The 18,390-nt window shown below is 34.7% G+C and overlaps 1 protein-coding gene across 2 annotated transcripts in view; it reads right to left on the reverse strand.

Annotated features, from left to right (window-relative positions):
- Window positions 1-18,390, reverse strand: part of LOC141258699 (uncharacterized) — a 204,765-nt gene that overhangs the window by 86,104 nt on the left and 100,271 nt on the right. The window lies entirely within an intron of this gene.

Genomic DNA, 18,390 nt, shown 5'->3' on the forward strand with positions numbered 1-18,390 from the left:
AGAGTTTACCTCTCCACTCAGCAGATAATGATAGAAATATAGAAGAGTTTACCTCTCCACTCAGCAGATAATGATAGAAATATAGAAGAGTTTACCTCTCCACTCAGCAGATAATGATAGAAATATAGAAGAGTTTACCTCTCCACTCAGCAGATAATGATAGAAATATAGAAGAGTTTACCTCTCCACTCAGCAGATAATGATAGAAATATAGAAGAGTTTACCTCTCCACTCAGCAGATAATAGAAATATAGAAGAGTTTACCTCTCCACTCAGCAGATAATGATAGAAATATAGAAGAGTTTACCTCTCCACTCAGCAGATAATAGAAATATAGAAGACTTTACATCTCCACTCAGCAGATAATAGAAATATAGAAGAGTTTACCTCTCCACTCAGCAGATAATAGAAATATAGAAGAGTTTACCTCTCCACTCAGCAGATAATAGAAATATAGAAGAGTTTACATCTCCACTCAGCAGATAATAGAAATATACAAGAGTTTACCTCTCCACTCAGCAGATAATAATAGAAATATAGAAGAGTTTACCTCTCCACTCAGCAGATAATGATAGAAATATAGAAGAGTTTACCTCTTCACTCAGCAGATAATGATAGAAATATAGAAGAGTTTATCTCTCCGCTCAGCAGATAATAGAAATATAGAAGAGTTTACCTCTCCACTCAGCAGATAATAGAAATATAGAAGAGTTTAGATCTCCACTCAGCAGATAATAATAGAAATATAGAAGAGTTTACCTCTCCACTCAGCAGATAATAATAGAAATATAGAAGAGTTTACCTCTCCGCTCAGCAGATAATAATAGAAATATAGAAGAGTTTACCTCTCCGCTCAGCAGATAATAGAAATATAGAAGAGTTTACCTCTCCACTCAGCAGACAATGATAGAAATATAGAAGAGTTTACCTCTCCACTCAGCAGATAATAGAAATATAGAAGAGTTTACCTCTCCACTCAGCAGACAATGATAGAAATATAGAAGAGTTTACCTCTCCACTCAGCAAATAATAGAAATATAGAAGAGTTTACCTCTCCACTCAGCAGATAATAGAAATATAGAAGAGTTTACCTCTCCACTCAGCAGATAATAGAAATATAGAAGAGTTTACCTCTCCACTCAGCAGATAATAGAAATATAGAAGAGTTTATCTCTCCACTCAGCAGATAATAGAAATATAGAAGAGTTTACCTCTCCACTCAGCAGATAATAGAAATATAGAAGAGTTTACCTCTCCACTCAACAGATAATAGAAATATAGAAGAGTTTACCTCTCCACTCAGCAGATAATAGAAATATAGAAGAGTTTACCTCTCCACTCAGCAGATAATGATAGAAATATAGAAGAGTTTACCTCTCCACTCAGCAGATAATGACAGAAATATAGAAGAGTTTACCTCTCCGCTCAGCAGATAATGATAGAAATATAGAAGAGTTTATCTCTCCACTCGGCAGAAAATAGAAATATGGAAGAGTTTACCTCTCCACTCAGCAGATAATAGAAATAAATAAGAGTTTACATCTCCACTCAGCAGATAATAGAAATATAGAAGAGTTTACCTCTCCGCTCAGCAGATAATGATAGAAATATAGAAGAGTTTACCTCTCCACTCAGCAGATAATGATAGAAATATAGAAGAGTTTACCTCTCCACTCAGCAGATAATAGAAATATAGAAGAGTTTACCTCTCCACTCAACAGATAATAGAAATATAGAAGAGTTTACCTCTCCACTCAGCAGATAATAAAAATATAGAAGAGTTTACCTCTCCACTCAGCAGATAATAGAAATATAGAAGAGTTTACCTCTCCACTCAGCAGATAATGACAGAAATATAGAAGAGTTTACCTCTCCGCTCAGCAGATAATGATAGAAATATAGAAGAGTTTATCTCTCCACTCGGCAGAAAATAGAAATATGGAAGAGTTTACCTCTCCACTCAGCAGATAATAGAAATATAGAAGAGTTTACCTCTCCGCTCAGCAGATAATGATAGAAATATAGAAGAGTTTACCTCTCCACTCAGCAGATAATGATAGAAATATAGAAGAGTTTACCTCTCCACTCAGCAGATAATGATAGAAATATAGAAGAGTTTACCTCTCCACTCAGCAGATAATGATAGAAATATAGAAGAGTTTACCTCTCCACTCAGCAGATAATGATAGAAATATAGAAGAGTTTACCTCTCCACTCAGCAGATAATGATAGAAATATAGAAGAGTTTACCTCTCCACTCAGCAGATAATAGAAATATAGAAGAGTTTTCCTCTCCACTCAGCAGATAATGATAGAAATATAGAAGAGTTTACCTCTCCACTCAGCAGATAATAGAAATATAGAAGACTTTACATCTCCACTCAGCAGATAATAGAAATATAGAAGAGTTTACCTCTCCACTCAGCAGATAATAGAAATATAGAAGAGTTTACCTCTCCACTCAGCAGATAATAGAAATATAGAAGAGTTTACATCTCCACTCAGCAGATAATAGAAATATACAAGAGTTTACCTCTCCACTCAGCAGATAATAATAGCAATATAGAAGAGTTTACCTCTCCACTCAGCAGATAATGATAGAAATATAGAAGAGTTTACCTCTTCACTCAGCAGATAATGATAGAAATATAGAAGAGTTTATCTCTCCGCTCAGCAGATAATAGAAATATAGAAGAGTTTACCTCTCCACTCAGCAGATAATAGAAATATAGAAGAGTTTACCTCTCCACTCAGCAGATAATAATAGAAATATAGAAGAGTTTACCTCTCCACTCAGCAGATAATAATAGAAATATAGAAGAGTTTACCTCTCCGCTCAGCAGATAATAATAGAAATATAGAAGAGTTTACCTCTCCGCTCAGCAGATAATAGAAATATAGAAGAGTTTACCTCTCCACTCAGCAGATAATAGAAATATAGAAGAGTTTACCTCTCCACTCAGCAGATAATAGAAATATAGAAGAGTTTACCTCTCCACTCAGCAGATAATAGAAATATAGAAGAGTTTACCTCTCCACTCAGCAGATAATAGAAATATAGAAGAGTTTACCTCTCCACTCAGCAGATAATAGAAATATAGAAGAGTTTATCTCTCCGCTCAGCAGATAATAATAGAAATATAGAAGAGTTTACCTCTCCACTAAGCAGATAATAGAAATATAGAAGAGTTTACCTCTCCACTCAGCAGATAATGATAGAAAAATAGAAGAGTTTACCTCTCCACTCAGCAGATAATAGAAATATAGAAGAGTTTACCTCTCCACTCAGCAGACAATGATAGAAATATAGAAGAGTTTACCTCTCCACTCAGCAGATAATAGAAATATAGAAGAGTTTACCTCTCCACTCAGCAGACAATGATAGAAATATAGAAGAGTTTACCTCTCCACTCAGCAAATAATAGAAATATAGAAGAGTTTACCTCTCCACTCAGCAGATAATGATAGAAAAATAGAAGAGTTTACCTCTCCGCTCAGCAGATAATAGAAATATAGAAGAGTTTACCTCTCCACTCAGCAGATAATGATAGAAATATAGAAGAGTTTACCTCTCCACTCAGCAGATAATAGAAATATAGAAGAGTTTACCTCTCCACTCAGCAGATAATAGAAATATAGAAGAGTTTACCTCTCCACTCAGCAGATAATAGAAATATAGAAGAGTTTACCTCTCCACTCAGCAGATAATAGAAATATAGAAGAGTTTACCTCTCCACTCAGCAGATAATAGAAATATAGAAGAGTTTACCTCTCCACTCAGCAGATAATAGAAATAAAGAAGAGTTTACCTCTCCACTCAGCAGATAATAGAAATATAGAAGAGTTTACCTCTCCACTCAGCAGATAATAGAAATATAGAAGAGTTTATCTCTCCACTCAGCAGATAATAGAAATATAGAAGAGTTTACCTCTCCACTCAGCAGATAATAGAAATATAGAAGAGTTTACCTCTCCACTCAACAGATAATAGAAATATAGAAGAGTTTACCTCTCCACTCAGCAGATAATAGAAATATAGAAGAGTTTACCTCTCCACTCAGCAGATAATAGAAATATAGAAGAGTTTACCTCTCCACTCCGCAGATAATGATAAACATATAGAAGAGTTTACCTCTCCGCTCAGCAGATAATGATAGAAATATAGAAGAGTTTATCTCTCCACTCGGCAGAAAATAGAAATATGGAAGAGTTTACCTCTCCACTCAGCAGATAATAGAAATAAAGAAGAGTTTACCTCTCCACTCAGCAGATAATAGAAATATAGAAGAGTTTACATCTCCACTCAGCAGATAATAGAAATATAGAAGAGTTTACCTCTCCGCTCAGCAGATAATGATAGAAATATAGAAGAGTTTACCTCTCCACTCAGCAGATAATGATAGAAATATAGAAGAGTTTACCTCTCCACTCAGCAGATAATGATAGAAATATAGAAGAGTTTACCTCTCCACTCAGCAGATAATGATAGAAATATAGAAGAGTTTACCTCTCCACTCAGCAGATAATGATAGAAATATAGAAGAGTTTACCTCTCCACTCAGCAGATAATAATAGAAATATAGAAGAGATTACCTCTCCACTCAGCAGATAATAGAAATATAGAAGAGTTTACCTCTCCACTCAGCAGATAATGATAGAAATATAGAAGAGTTTACCTCTCCACTCAGCAGATAATAGAAATATAGAAGAGTTTACCTCTCCACTCAGCAGATAATGATAGAAATATAGAAGAGTTTACCTCTCCACTCAGCAGATAATAGAAATATAGAAGAGTTTACATCTCCACTCAGCAGATAATAGAAATATAGAAGAGTTTACCTCTCCACTCAGCAGATAATAGAAATATAGAAGAGTTTACCTCTCCACTCAGCAGATAATGATAGAAATATAGAAGAGTTTACCTCTCCACTCAGCAGATAATAGAAATATAGAAGAGTTTACCTCTCCACTCAGCAGATAATGATAGAAATATAGAAGAGTTTACCTCTCCACTCAGCAGATAATAGAAATATAGAAGAGTTTACATCTCCACTCAGCAGATAATAGAAATATAGAAGAGTTTACCTCTCCACTCAGCAGATAATGATAGAAATATAGAAGAGTTTACCTCTCCACTCAGCAGATAATAATAGAAATATAGAAGAGTTTACCTCTCCACTCAGCAGATAATAGAAATATAGAAGAGTTTACCTCTCCACTCAGCAGATAATGATAGAAATATAGAAGAGTTTACCTCTCCACTCAGCAGATAATAGAAATATAGAAGAGTTTACATCTCCACTCAGCAGATAATAGAAATATAGAAGAGTTTACCTCTCCACTCAGCAGATAATAATAGAAATATAGAAGAGTTTACCTCTCAACTCAGCAGATAATAATAGAAATATAGAAGAGTTTACCTCTTCACTCAGCAGATAATGATAGAAATATAGAAGAGTTTATCTCTCCGCTCAGCAGATAATAGAAATATAGAAGAGTTTACCTCTCCACTCAGCAGATAATAGAAATATAGAAGAGTTTACCTCTCCACTCAGCAGATAATAGAAATATAGAAGAGTTTACCTCTCCACTCAGAAGATAATAATAGAAATATAGAAGAGTTTACCTCTCCACTCAGCAGATAATAATAGAAATATAGAAGAGTTTACCTCTCCGCTCAGCAGATAATAATAGAAATATAGAAGAGTTTACCTCTCCGCTCAGCAGATAATAGAAATATAGAAGAGTTTACCTCTCCACTCAGCAGATAATAGAAATATAGAAGAGTTTACCTCTCCACTCAGCAGATAATAGAAATATAGAAGAGTTTACCTCTCCACTCAGCAGATAATAGAAATATAGAAGAGTTTACCTCTCCACCCAGCAGATAATAGAAATATAGAAGAGTTTACCTCTCCACTCAGCAGATAATAGAAATATAGAAGAGTTTACCTCTCCACTCAGCAGATAATAGAAATATAGAAGAGTTTATCTCTCCGCTCAGCAGATAATAATAGAAATATAGAAGAGTTTACCTCTCCACTAAGCAGATAATAGAAATATAGAAGAGTTTACCTCTCCACTCAGCAGATAATAGAAATATAGAAGAGTTTACCTCTCCGCTCAGCAGATAATGATAGAAATATAGAAGAGTTTACCTCTCCACTCAGCAGATAATGATAGAAATATAGAAGAGTTTACCTCTCCACTCAGCAGATAATAAAAATATAGAAGAGTTTACCTCTCCACTCAGCCGATAATGATAGAAATATAGAAGAGTTTACCTCTCCACTCAGCCGATAATGATAGAAATATAGAAGAGTTTACCTCTCCACTCAGCAGATAATAGAAATGTAGAAGAGTTTACCTCTCCGCTCAGCAGATAATAGAAATATAGAAGAGATTACCTCTCTACTCAGCAGATAATAGAAATATAGAAGAGGTTACCTCCCCACTCAGCAGATAATAGAAATATAGAAGAGTTTACCTCTCCACTCAGCAGATAATAGAAATATAGAAGAGTTTACCTCTCCACTCAGCAGATAATAGAAATATAGAAGAGTTTACCTCTCCACTCAGCAGATAATAGAAATATAGAAGAGTTTACATCTCCACTCAGCAGATAATAGAAATATAGAAGAGTTTACCTCTCCACTCAGCAGATAATAGAAATATAGAAGAGTTTACCTCTCCACTCAGCAGATAATAGAAATATAGAAGAGTTTACCTCTCCGCTCAGCAGATAATAGAAATATAGAAGAGTTTACATCTCCACTCAGCAGATAATAGAAATCTAGAAGAGTTTACCTCTCCACTCAGCAGATAATAGAAATATAGAAGAGTTTACCTCTCCACTCAGCAGATAATGATAGAAATATAGAAGAGTTTACCTCTCCACTCAGCAGATAATAGAAATATAGAAGAGTTTACCTCTCCACTCAGCAGATAATAGAAATATAGAAGAGATTACCTCTCCACTCAGCAGATAATGATAGAAATATAGAAGAGTTTACCTCTCCACTCAGCAGATAATAGAAATACAGAAGAGTTTACCTCTCCGCTCAGCAGATAATGGAAATATAGAAGAGTTTACCTCTCCACTCAGCAGATAATAGAAATATAAAAGAGTTTACCTCTCCACTCAGCAGATAATGATAGAAATATAGAAGAGTTTACCTCTCCGCTCAGCAGATAATGATAGAAATATAGAAGAGTTTACATCTCCACTCAGCAGATAATAGAAATATAGAAGAGTTTACCTCTCCACTCAGCAGATAATGATAGAAATATAGAAGAGTTTACATCTCCACTCAGCAAATAAAAGAAATATAGAAGAGTTTACCTCTCCACTCAGCAGATAATGATAGAAAAATAGAAGAGTTTACCTCTCCACTCAGCAGATAATAGAAATATAGAAGAGTTTACCTCTCCACTCAGCAGACAATGATAGAAATATAGAAGAGTTTACCTCTCCACTCAGCAAATAATAGAAATATAGAAGAGTTTACCTCTCCACTCAGCAGATAATGATAGAAAAATAGAAGAGTTTACCTCTCCACTCAGCAGATAATAGAAATATAGAAGAGTTTACCTCTCCACTCAGCAGATAATAGAAATATAGAAGAGTTTACCTCTCCACTCAGCAGAAAATAGAAATATGGAAGAGTTTACCTCTCTGCTCAGCAGATAATGATAGAAATATAGAAGAGTTTACCTCTCCACTCAGCAGATAATAGAAATATAGAAGAGTTTACCTCTCCACTCAGCAGATAATAGAAATATAGAAGAGTTTACCTCTCCACTCAGCAGATAATAGATATATAGAAGAGTTTACCTCTCCACTCAGCAGATAATAGAAATATAGAAGAGTTTACCTCTCCACTCAGCAGATAATAGAAATATAGAAGAGTTTACCTCTCCACTCAGCAGATAATAGAAATAAAGAAGAGTTTACCTCTCCACTCAGCAGATAATAGAAATATAGAAGAGTTTACCTCTCCACTCAGCAGATAATAGAAATATAGAAGAGTTTATCTCTCCACTCAGCAGATAATAGAAATATAGAAGAGTTTACCTCTCCACTCAGCAGATAATAGAAATATAGAAGAGTTTACCTCTCCACTCAACAGATAATAGAAATATAGAAGAGTTTACCTCTCCACTCAGCAGATAATAGAAATATAGAAGAGTTTACCTCTCCACTCCGCAGATAATGATAAACATATAGAAGAGTTTACCTCTCCGCTCAGCAGATAATGATAGAAATATAGAAGAGTTTATCTCTCCACTCGGCAGAAAATAGAAATATGGAAGAGTTTACCTCTCCACTCAGCAGATAATAGAAATATAGAAGAGTTTACCTCTCCACTCAGCAGATAATAGAAATAAAGAAGAGTTTACCTCTCCACTCAGCAGATAATAGAAATAAAGAAGAGTTTACCTCTCCACTCAGCAGATAATAGAAATATAGAAGAGTTTACATCTCCACTCAGCAGATAATAGAAATATAGAAGAGTTTACCTCTCCGCTCAGCAGATAATGATAGAAATATAGAAGAGTTTACCTCTCCACTCAGCAGATAATAGAAATATAGAAGAGTTTACATCTCCACTCAGCAGATAATAGAAATATAGAAGAGTTTACCTCTCCACTCAGCAGATAATGATAGAAATATAGAAGAGTTTACCTCTCCACTCAGCAGATAATGATAGAAATATAGAAGAGTTTACCTCTCCACTCAGCAGATAATGATAGAAATATAGAAGAGTTTACCTCTCCACTCAGCAGATAATGATAGAAATATAGAAGAGTTTACCTCTCCACTCAGCAGATAATAATAGAAATATAGAAGAGATTACCTCTCCACTCAGCAGATAATAGAAATATAGAAGAGTTTACCTCTCCACTCAGCAGATAATGATAGAAATATAGAAGAGTTTACCTCTCCACTCAGCAGATAATAGAAATATAGAAGAGTTTACCTCTCCACTCAGCAGATAATGATAGAAATATAGAAGAGTTTACCTCTCCACTCAGCAGATAATAGAAATATAGAAGAGTTTACATCTCCACTCAGCAGATAATAGAAATATAGAAGAGTTTACCTCTCCACTCAGCAGATAATAGAAATATAGAAGAGTTTACCTCTCCACTCAGCAGATAATGATAGAAATATAGAAGAGTTTACCTCTCCACTCAGCAGATAATAGAAATATAGAAGAGTTTACCTCTCCACTCAGCAGATAATGATAGAAATATAGAAGAGTTTACCTCTCCACTCAGCAGATAATAGAAATATAGAAGAGTTTACATCTCCACTCAGCAGATAATAGAAATATAGAAGAGTTTACCTCTCCACTCAGCAGATAATGATAGAAATATAGAAGAGTTTACCTCTCCACTCAGCAGATAATAATAGAAATATAGAAGAGTTTACCTCTCCACTCAGCAGATAATAGAAATATAGAAGAGTTTACCTCTCCACTCAGCAGATAATGATAGAAATATAGAAGAGTTTACCTCTCCACTCAGCAGATAATAGAAATATAGAAGAGTTTACATCTCCACTCAGCAGATAATAGAAATATAGAAGAGTTTACCTCTCCACTCAGCAGATAATAATAGAAATATAGAAGAGTTTACCTCTCAACTCAGCAGATAATAATAGAAATATAGAAGAGTTTACCTCTTCACTCAGCAGATAATGATAGAAATATAGAAGAGTTTATCTCTCCGCTCAGCAGATAATAGAAATATAGAAGAGTTTACCTCTCCACTCAGCAGATAATAGAAATATAGAAGAGTTTACCTCTCCACTCAGCAGATAATAGAAATATAGAAGAGTTTACCTCTCCACTCAGAAGATAATAATAGAAATATAGAAGAGTTTACCTCTCCACTCAGCAGATAATAATAGAAATATAGAAGAGTTTACCTCTTCACTCAGCAGATAATAATAGAAATATAGAAGAGTTTACCTCTCCGCTCAGCAGATAATAGAAATATAGAAGAGTTTACCTCTTCACTCAGAAGATAATAATAGAAATATAGAAGAGTTTACCTCTCCACTCAGCAGATAATAATAGAAATATAGAAGAGTTTACCTCTCCGCTCAGCAGATAATAATAGAAATATAGAAGAGTTTACCTCTCCGCTCAGCAGATAATAGAAATATAGAAGAGTTTACCTCTCCACTCAGCAGATAATAGAAATATAGAAGAGTTTACCTCTCCACTCAGCAGATAATAGAAATATAGAAGAGTTTACCTCTCCACTCAGCAGATAATAGAAATATAGAAGAGTTTACCTCTCCACTCAGCAGATAATAGAAATATAGAAGAGTTTACCTCTCCACTCAGCAGATAATAGAAATATAGAAGAGTTTACCTCTCCACTCAGCAGATAATAGAAATATAGAAGAGTTTATCTCTCCGCTCAGCAGATAATAATAGAAATATAGAAGAGTTTACCTCTCCACTAAGCAGATAATAGAAATATAGAAGAGTTTACCTCTCCACTCAGCAGATAATAGAAATATAGAAGAGTTTACCTCTCCGCTCAGCAGATAATGATAGAAATATAGAAGAGTTTACCTCTCCACTCAGCAGATAATGATAGAAATATAGAAGAGTTTACCTCTCCACTCAGCAGATAATGATAGAAATATTGAAGAGCTTACCTCTCAGCTCAGCAGATAATAGAAATATAGAAGAGTTTACCTCTCCACTCAGCAGATAATAAAAATATAGAAGAGTTTACCTCTCCACTCAGCCGATAATGATAGAAATATAGAAGAGTTTACCTCTCCACTCAGCCGATAATGATAGAAATATAGAAGAGTTTACCTCTCCACTCAGCAGATAATAGAAATGTAGAAGAGTTTACCTCTCCGCTCAGCAGATAATAGAAATATAGAAGAGATTACCTCTCCACTCAGCAGATAATAGAAATATAGAAGAGGTTACCTCCCCACTCAGCAGATAATAGAAATATAGAAGAGTTTACCTCTCCACTCAGCAGATAATAGAAATATAGAAGAGTTTACCTCTCTACTCAGCAGATAATAGAAATATAGAAGAGGTTACCTCCCCACTCAGCAGATAATAGAAATATAGAAGAGTTTACCTCTCCACTCAGCAGATAATAGAAATATAGAAGAGTTTACCTCTCCACTCAGCAGATAATAGAAATATAGAAGAGTTTACCTCTCCACTCAGCAGATAATAGAAATATAGAAGAGTTTACATCTCCACTCAGCAGATAATAGAAATATAGAAGAGTTTACCTCTCCACTCAGCAGATAATAGAAATATAGAAGAGTTTACCTCTCCAATCAGCAGATAATAGAAATATAGAAGAGTTTACCTCTCCGCTCAGCAGATAATAGAAATATAGAAGAGTTTACATCTCCACTCAGCAGATAATAGAAATCTAGAAGAGTTTACCTCTCCACTCAGCAGATAATAGAAATATAGAAGAGTTTACCTCTCCACTCAGCAGATAATGATAGAAATATAGAAGAGTTTACCTCTCCACTCAGCAGATAATAGAAATATAGAAGAGTTTACCTCTCCACTCAGCAGATAATAGAAATATAGAAGAGATTACCTCTTCACTCAGCAGATAATGATAGAAATATAGAAGAGTTTACCTCTCCACTCAGCAGATAATAGAAATACAGAAGAGTTTACCTCTCCACTCAGCAGATAATGATAGAAATATAGAAGAGTTTACCTCTCCGCTCAGCAGATAATGATAGAAATATAGAAGAGTTTACATCTCCACTCAGCAGATAATAGAAATATAGAAGAGTTTACCTCTCCACTCAGCAGATAATGATAGAAATATAGAAGAGTTTACATCTCCACTCAGCAAATAATAGAAATATAGAAGAGTTTACCTCTCCACTCAGCAGATAATGATAGAAAAATAGAAGAGTTTACCTCTCCACTCAGCAGATAATAGAAATATAGAAGAGTTTACCTCTCCACTCAGCAGATAATGGAAATATAGAAGAGTTTACCTCTCCACTCAGCAGATAATAGAAATATAAAAGAGTTTACCTCTCCACTCAGCAGATAATGATAGAAATATAGAAGAGTTTACCTCTCCGCTCAGCAGATAATGATAGAAATATAGAAGAGTTTACCTCTCCGCTCAGCAGATAATGGAAATATAGAAGAGTTTACCTCTCCACTCAGCAGATAATAGAAATATAAAAGAGTTTACCTCTCCACTCAGAAGATAATGATAGAAATATAGAAGAGTTTACCTTTCCGCTCAGCAGATAATGATAGAAATATAGAAGAGTTTACATCTCCACTCAGCAGATAATAGAAATATAGAAGAGTTTACCTCTCCACTCAGCAGATAATGATAGAAATATAGAAGAGTTTACATCTCCACTCAGCAAATAATAGAAATATAGAAGAGTTTACCTCTCCACTCAGCAGATAATGATAGAAAAATAGAAGAGTTTACCTCTCCACTCAGCAGATAATAGAAATATAGAAGAGTTTACCTCTCCACTCAGCAGACAATGATAGAAATATAGAAGAGTTTACCTCTCCACTCAGCAAATAATAGAAATATAGAAGAGTTTACCTCTCCACTCAGCAGATAATGATAGAAAAATAAAAGAGTTTACCTCTCCACTCAGCAGATAATAGAAATATAGAAGAGTTTACCTCTCCACTCAGCAGATAATAGAAATATAGAAGAGTTTACCTCTCCACTCAGCAGAAAATAGAAATATGGAAGAGTTTACCTCTCCGCTCAGCAGATAATGATAGAAATATAGAAGAGTTTACCTCTCCACTCAGCAGATAATAGAAATATAGAAGAGTTTACCTCTCCACTCAGCAGATAATAGAAATATAGAAGAGTTTACCTCTCCACTCAGCAGATAATAGAAATATAGAAGAGTTTACCTCTCCACTCAGCAGATAATAGAAATATAGAAGAGTTTACCTCTCCACTCAGCAGATAATAGAAATAAAGAAGAGTTAACCTCTCCACTCAGCAGATAATAGAAATATAGAAGAGTTTACCTCTCCACTCAGCAGATAATAGAAATATAGAAGAGTTTATCTCTCCACTCAGCAGATAATAGAAATATAGAAGAGTTTACCTCTCCACTCAGCAGATAATAGAAATATAGAAGAGTTTACCTCTCCACTCAACAGATAATAGAAATATAGAAGAGTTTACCTCTCCACTCAGCAGATAATAGAAATATAGAAGAGTTTACCTCTCCACTCCGCAGATAATGATAAACATATAGAAGAGTTTACCTCTCCGCTCAGCAGATAATGATAGAAATATAGAAGAGTTTATCTCTCCACTCGGCAGAAAATAGAAATATGGAAGAGTTTACCTCTCCACTCAGCAGATAATAGAAATAAAGAAGAGTTTACCTCTCCACTCAGCAGATAATAGAAATATAGAAGAGTTTACATCTCCACTCAGCAGATAATAGAAATATAGAAGAGTTTACCTCTCCACTCAGCAGATAATGATAGAAAAATAGAAGAGTTTACCTCTCCACTCAGCAGATAATGATAGAAATATAGAAGACTTTACCTCTCCACTCAGCAGATAATGATAGAAATATAGAAGAGTTTACCTCTCCACTCAGCAGATAATGATAGAAATATAGAAGAGTTTACCTCTCCACTCAGCAGATAATGATAGAAATATAGAAGAGTTTACCTCTCCACTCAGCAGATAATAGAAATATAGAAGAGTTTACCTCTCCACTCAGCAGATAATGATAGAAATATAGAAGAGTTTACCTCTCCACTCAACAGATAATAGAAATATAGAAGAGTTTACCTCTCCACTCAGCAGATAATAGAAATATAGAAGAGTTTACCTCTCCACTCAGCAGATAATAGAAATATAGAAGAGTTTACATCTCCACTCAGCAGATAATAGAAATATAGAAGAGTTTACCTCTCCACTCAGCAGATAATAGAAATATAGAACAGTTTACCTCTCCACTCAGCAGATAATAGAAATATAGAAGAGTTTACATCTCCACTCAGCAGATAATAGAAATATAGAAGAGTTTACCTCACCACTCAGCAGATAATGATAGAAATATAGAAGAGTTTACCTCTCCACTCAGCAGATAATGATAGAAATATAGAAGAGTTTACCTCTCCACTCAGCAGATAATAGAAATATAGATGAGTTTACCTCTCCACTCAGCAGATAGTAGAAATATAGAAGAGTTTACATCTCCACTCAGCAGATAATAGAAATATAGAAGAGTTTACCTCTCCACTCAGCAGATAATAGAAATATAGAAGAGTTTACATCTCCACTCAGCAGATAACAGAAATATAGAAGAGTTTACCTCTCCACTCAACAGATAATAGAAATATAGAAGAGTTTACCTCTCCACTCAGCAGATAATAGAAATATAGAAGAGTTTACATCTCCACTCAGCAAATAGAAATATAGAAGAGTTTACCTCTCCACTCAGCAGATAATGATAGAAAAATAGAAGAGTTTACCTCTCCACTCAGCAGATAATGATAGAAATATAGAACAGTTTACATCTCCACTCAGCAGATAATAGAAATATAGAAGAGTTTACCTCTCCACTCAGCAGATAATAGAAATATAGAAGAGTTTACCTCTCCACTTAGCAGATAATGATAGAAATATAGAAGAGTTTACCTCTCCACTCAGCAGATAATAGAAATATAGAAGAGTTTACATCTCCACTCAGCAGATAATAGAAATATAGAAGAGTTTACCTCTCCACTCAGCAGATAATAGAAATATAGAAGAGTTTACATCTCCACTCAGCAGATAATAGAAATATAGAAGAGTTTACCTCTCCACTCAGCAGATAATGATAGAAATATAGAAGAGTTTACCTCTCCACTCAGCAGATAATGATAGAAATATAGAAGAGTTTACCTCTCCACTCAGCAGATAATAGAAATATAGAAGAGTTTACCTCTCCACTCAGTAGATAATGATAGAAATATAGAAGAGTTTACATCTCCACTCAGCAGATAATAGAAATATAGAAGAGTTTACCTCTCCACTCAGCAGATAATAGAAATATAGAAGAGTTTACCTCTCCACTCAACAGATAATAGAAATATAGAAGAGTTTACCTCTCCACTCAGCAGATAATAGAAATATAGAAGAGTTTACGTCTCCACTCAGCAAATAGAAATATAGAAGAGTTTACCTCTCCACTCAGCAGATAATGATAGAAAAATAGAAGAGTTTACCTCTCCACTTAGCAGATAATGATAGAAATATAGAAGAGTTTACCTCTCCACTCAGCAGATAATGATAGAAATATAGAACAGTTTACATCTCCACTCAGCAGATAATAGAAATATAGAAGAGTTTACCTCTCCACTCAGCAGATAATAGAAATATAGAAGAGTTTACCTCTCCACTCAGCAGATAATGATAGAAATATAGAAGAGTTAACCTCTCCACTCAGCAGGTAATAGAAATATAGAAGAGTTTACCTCTCCACTCAGCAGATAATGATAGAAATATAGAAGAGTTTACCTCTCCACTCAGCAGATAATAGAAATATAGAAGAGTTTACCTATCCACTCAGCAAATAATAGAAATATAGAAGAGTTTACCTCTCCGCTCAGCAGATAATAGAAATATAGAAGAGTTTACATCTCCACTCAGCAGATAATAGAAATCTAGAAGAGTTTACCTCTCCACTCAGCAGATAATAGAAATATAAAAGAGTTTACCTCTCCACTCTGCAGATAATAGAAATATAGAAGAGTTTACCTCTCTGCTCAGCAGATAATAGAAATATAGAAGAGTTTACCTCTCCACTCAGCAGATAATAGAAATATAGAAGAGTTTACCTCTCCACTCAGCAGATAATAGAAATATAGAAGAGTTTACCTCTCCACTCCGCAGATAATGATAAACATATAGAAGAGTTTACCTCTCCGCTCAGCAGATAATGATAGAAATATAGAAGAGTTTATCTCTCCACTCGGCAGAAAATAGAAATATGGAAGAGTTTACCTCTCCACTCAGCAGATAATAGAAATAAAGAAGAGTTTACCTCTCCACTCAGCAGATAATAGAAATATAGAAGAGTTTACATCTCCACTCAGCAGATAATAGAAATATAGAAGAGTTTACCTCTCCACTCAGCAGATAATGATAGAAAAATAGAAGAGTTTACCTCTCCACTCAGCAGATAATGATAGAAATATAGAAGAGTTTACCTCTCCACTCAGCAGATAATGATAGAAATATAGAAGAGTTTACCTCTCCACTCAGCAGATAATGATAGAAATATAGAAGAGTTTACCTCTCCACTCAGCAGATAATGATAGAAATATAGAAGAGTTTACCTCTCCACTCAGCAGATAATAGAAATATAGAAGAGTTTACCTCTCCACTCAGCAGATAATGATAGAAATATAGAAGAGTTTACCTCTCCACTCAGCAGATAATAGAAATATAGAAGAGTTTACATCTCCACTCAGCAGATAATAGAAATATAGAAGAGTTTACCTCTCCACTCAGCAGATAATAGAAATATAGAAGAGTTTACCTCTCCACTCAGCAGATAATAGAAATATAGAAGAGTTTACATCTCCACTCAGCAGATAATAGAAATATAGAAGAGTTTACCTCTCCACTCAGCAGATAATGATAGAAATATAGAAGAGTTTACCTCTCCACTCAGCAGATAATGATAGAAATATAGAAGAGTTTACCTCTCCACTCAGCAGATAATAGAAATATAGATGAGTTTACCTCTCCACTCAGCAGATAGTAGAAATATAGAAGAGTTTACATCTCCACTCAGCAGATAATAGAAATATAGAAGAGTTTACCTCTCCACTCAGCAGATAATAGAAATATAGAAGAGTTTACATCTCCACTCAGCAGATAATAGAAATATAGAAGAGTTTACCTCTCCACTCAACAGATAATAGAAATATAGAAGAGTTTACCTCTCCACTCAGCAGATAATAGAAATATAGAAGAGTTTACATCTCCACTCAGCAAATAGAAATATAGAAGAGTTTACCTCTCCACTCAGCAGATAATGATAGAAAAATAGAAGAGTTTACCTCTCCACTCAGCAGATAATGATAGAAATATAGAACAGTTTACATCTCCACTCAGCAGATAATAGAAATATAGAAGAGTTTACCTCTCCACTCAGCAGATAATAGAAATATAGAAGAGTTTACCTCTCCACTCAGCAGATAATGATAGAAATATAGAAGAGTTTACCTCTCCACTCAGCAGATAATAGAAATATAGAAGAGTTTACCTCTCCACTCAGCAGATAATAGAAATATAGAAGAGTTTACATCTCCACTCAGCAGATAATAGAAATATAGAAGAGTTTACCTCTCCACTCAGCAGATAATAGAAATATAGAAGAGTTTACCTCTCCACTCAGCAGATAATAGAAATATAGAAGAGTTTACATCTCCACTCAGCAGATAATAGAAATATAGAAGAGTTTACCTCTCCACTCAGCAGATAATGATAGAAATATAGAAGAGTTTACCTCTCCACTCAGCAGATAATGATAGAAATATAGAAGAGTTTACCTCTCCACTCAGCAGATAATAGAAATATAGAAGAGTTTACCTCTCCACTCAGTAGATAATGATAGAAATATAGAAGAGTTTACCTCTCCACTCAGCAGATAGTAGAAATATAGAAGAGTTTACATCTCCACTCAGCAGATAATAGAAATATAGAAGAGTTTACCTCTCCACTCAGCAGATAATAGAAATATAGAAGAGTTTACCTCTCCACTCAGCAGATAATAGAAATATAGAAGAGTTTACCTCTCCACTCAACAGATAATAGAAATATAGAAGAGTTTACCTCTCCACTCAGCAGATAATAGAAATATAGAAGAGTTTACCTCTCCGCTCAGCAGATAATGATAGAAAAATAGAAGAGTTTACCTCTCCACTTAGCAGATAATGATAGAAAAATAGAAGAGTTTACCTCTCCACTTAGCAGATAATGATAGAAATATAGAAGAGTTTACCTCTCCACTCAGCAGATAATGATAGAAATATAGAACAGTTTACATCTCCACTCAGCAGATAATAGAAATATAGAAGAGTTTACCTCTCCACTCAGCAGATAATAGAAATATAGAAGAGTTTACCTCTCCACTCAGCAGATAATGATAGAAATATAGAAGAGTTAACCTCTCCACTCAGCAGGTAATAGAAATATAGAAGAGTTTACCTCTCCACTCAGCAGATAATGATAGAAATATAGAAGAGTTTACCTCTCCACTCAGCAGATAATAGAAATATAGAAGAGTTTACCTATCCACTCAGCAAATAATAGAAATATAGAAGAGTTTACCTCTCCGCTCAGCAGATAATA

This window comes from Phyllobates terribilis, unplaced genomic scaffold (genome assembly GCF_046119375.1).
Source record: "Phyllobates terribilis strain yellow unplaced genomic scaffold, ASM4611937v1 Scaffold_3__8_contigs__length_932513732, whole genome shotgun sequence".
In the NCBI taxonomy this organism is placed as follows: Eukaryota; Metazoa; Chordata; class Amphibia; order Anura; family Dendrobatidae; genus Phyllobates; species Phyllobates terribilis.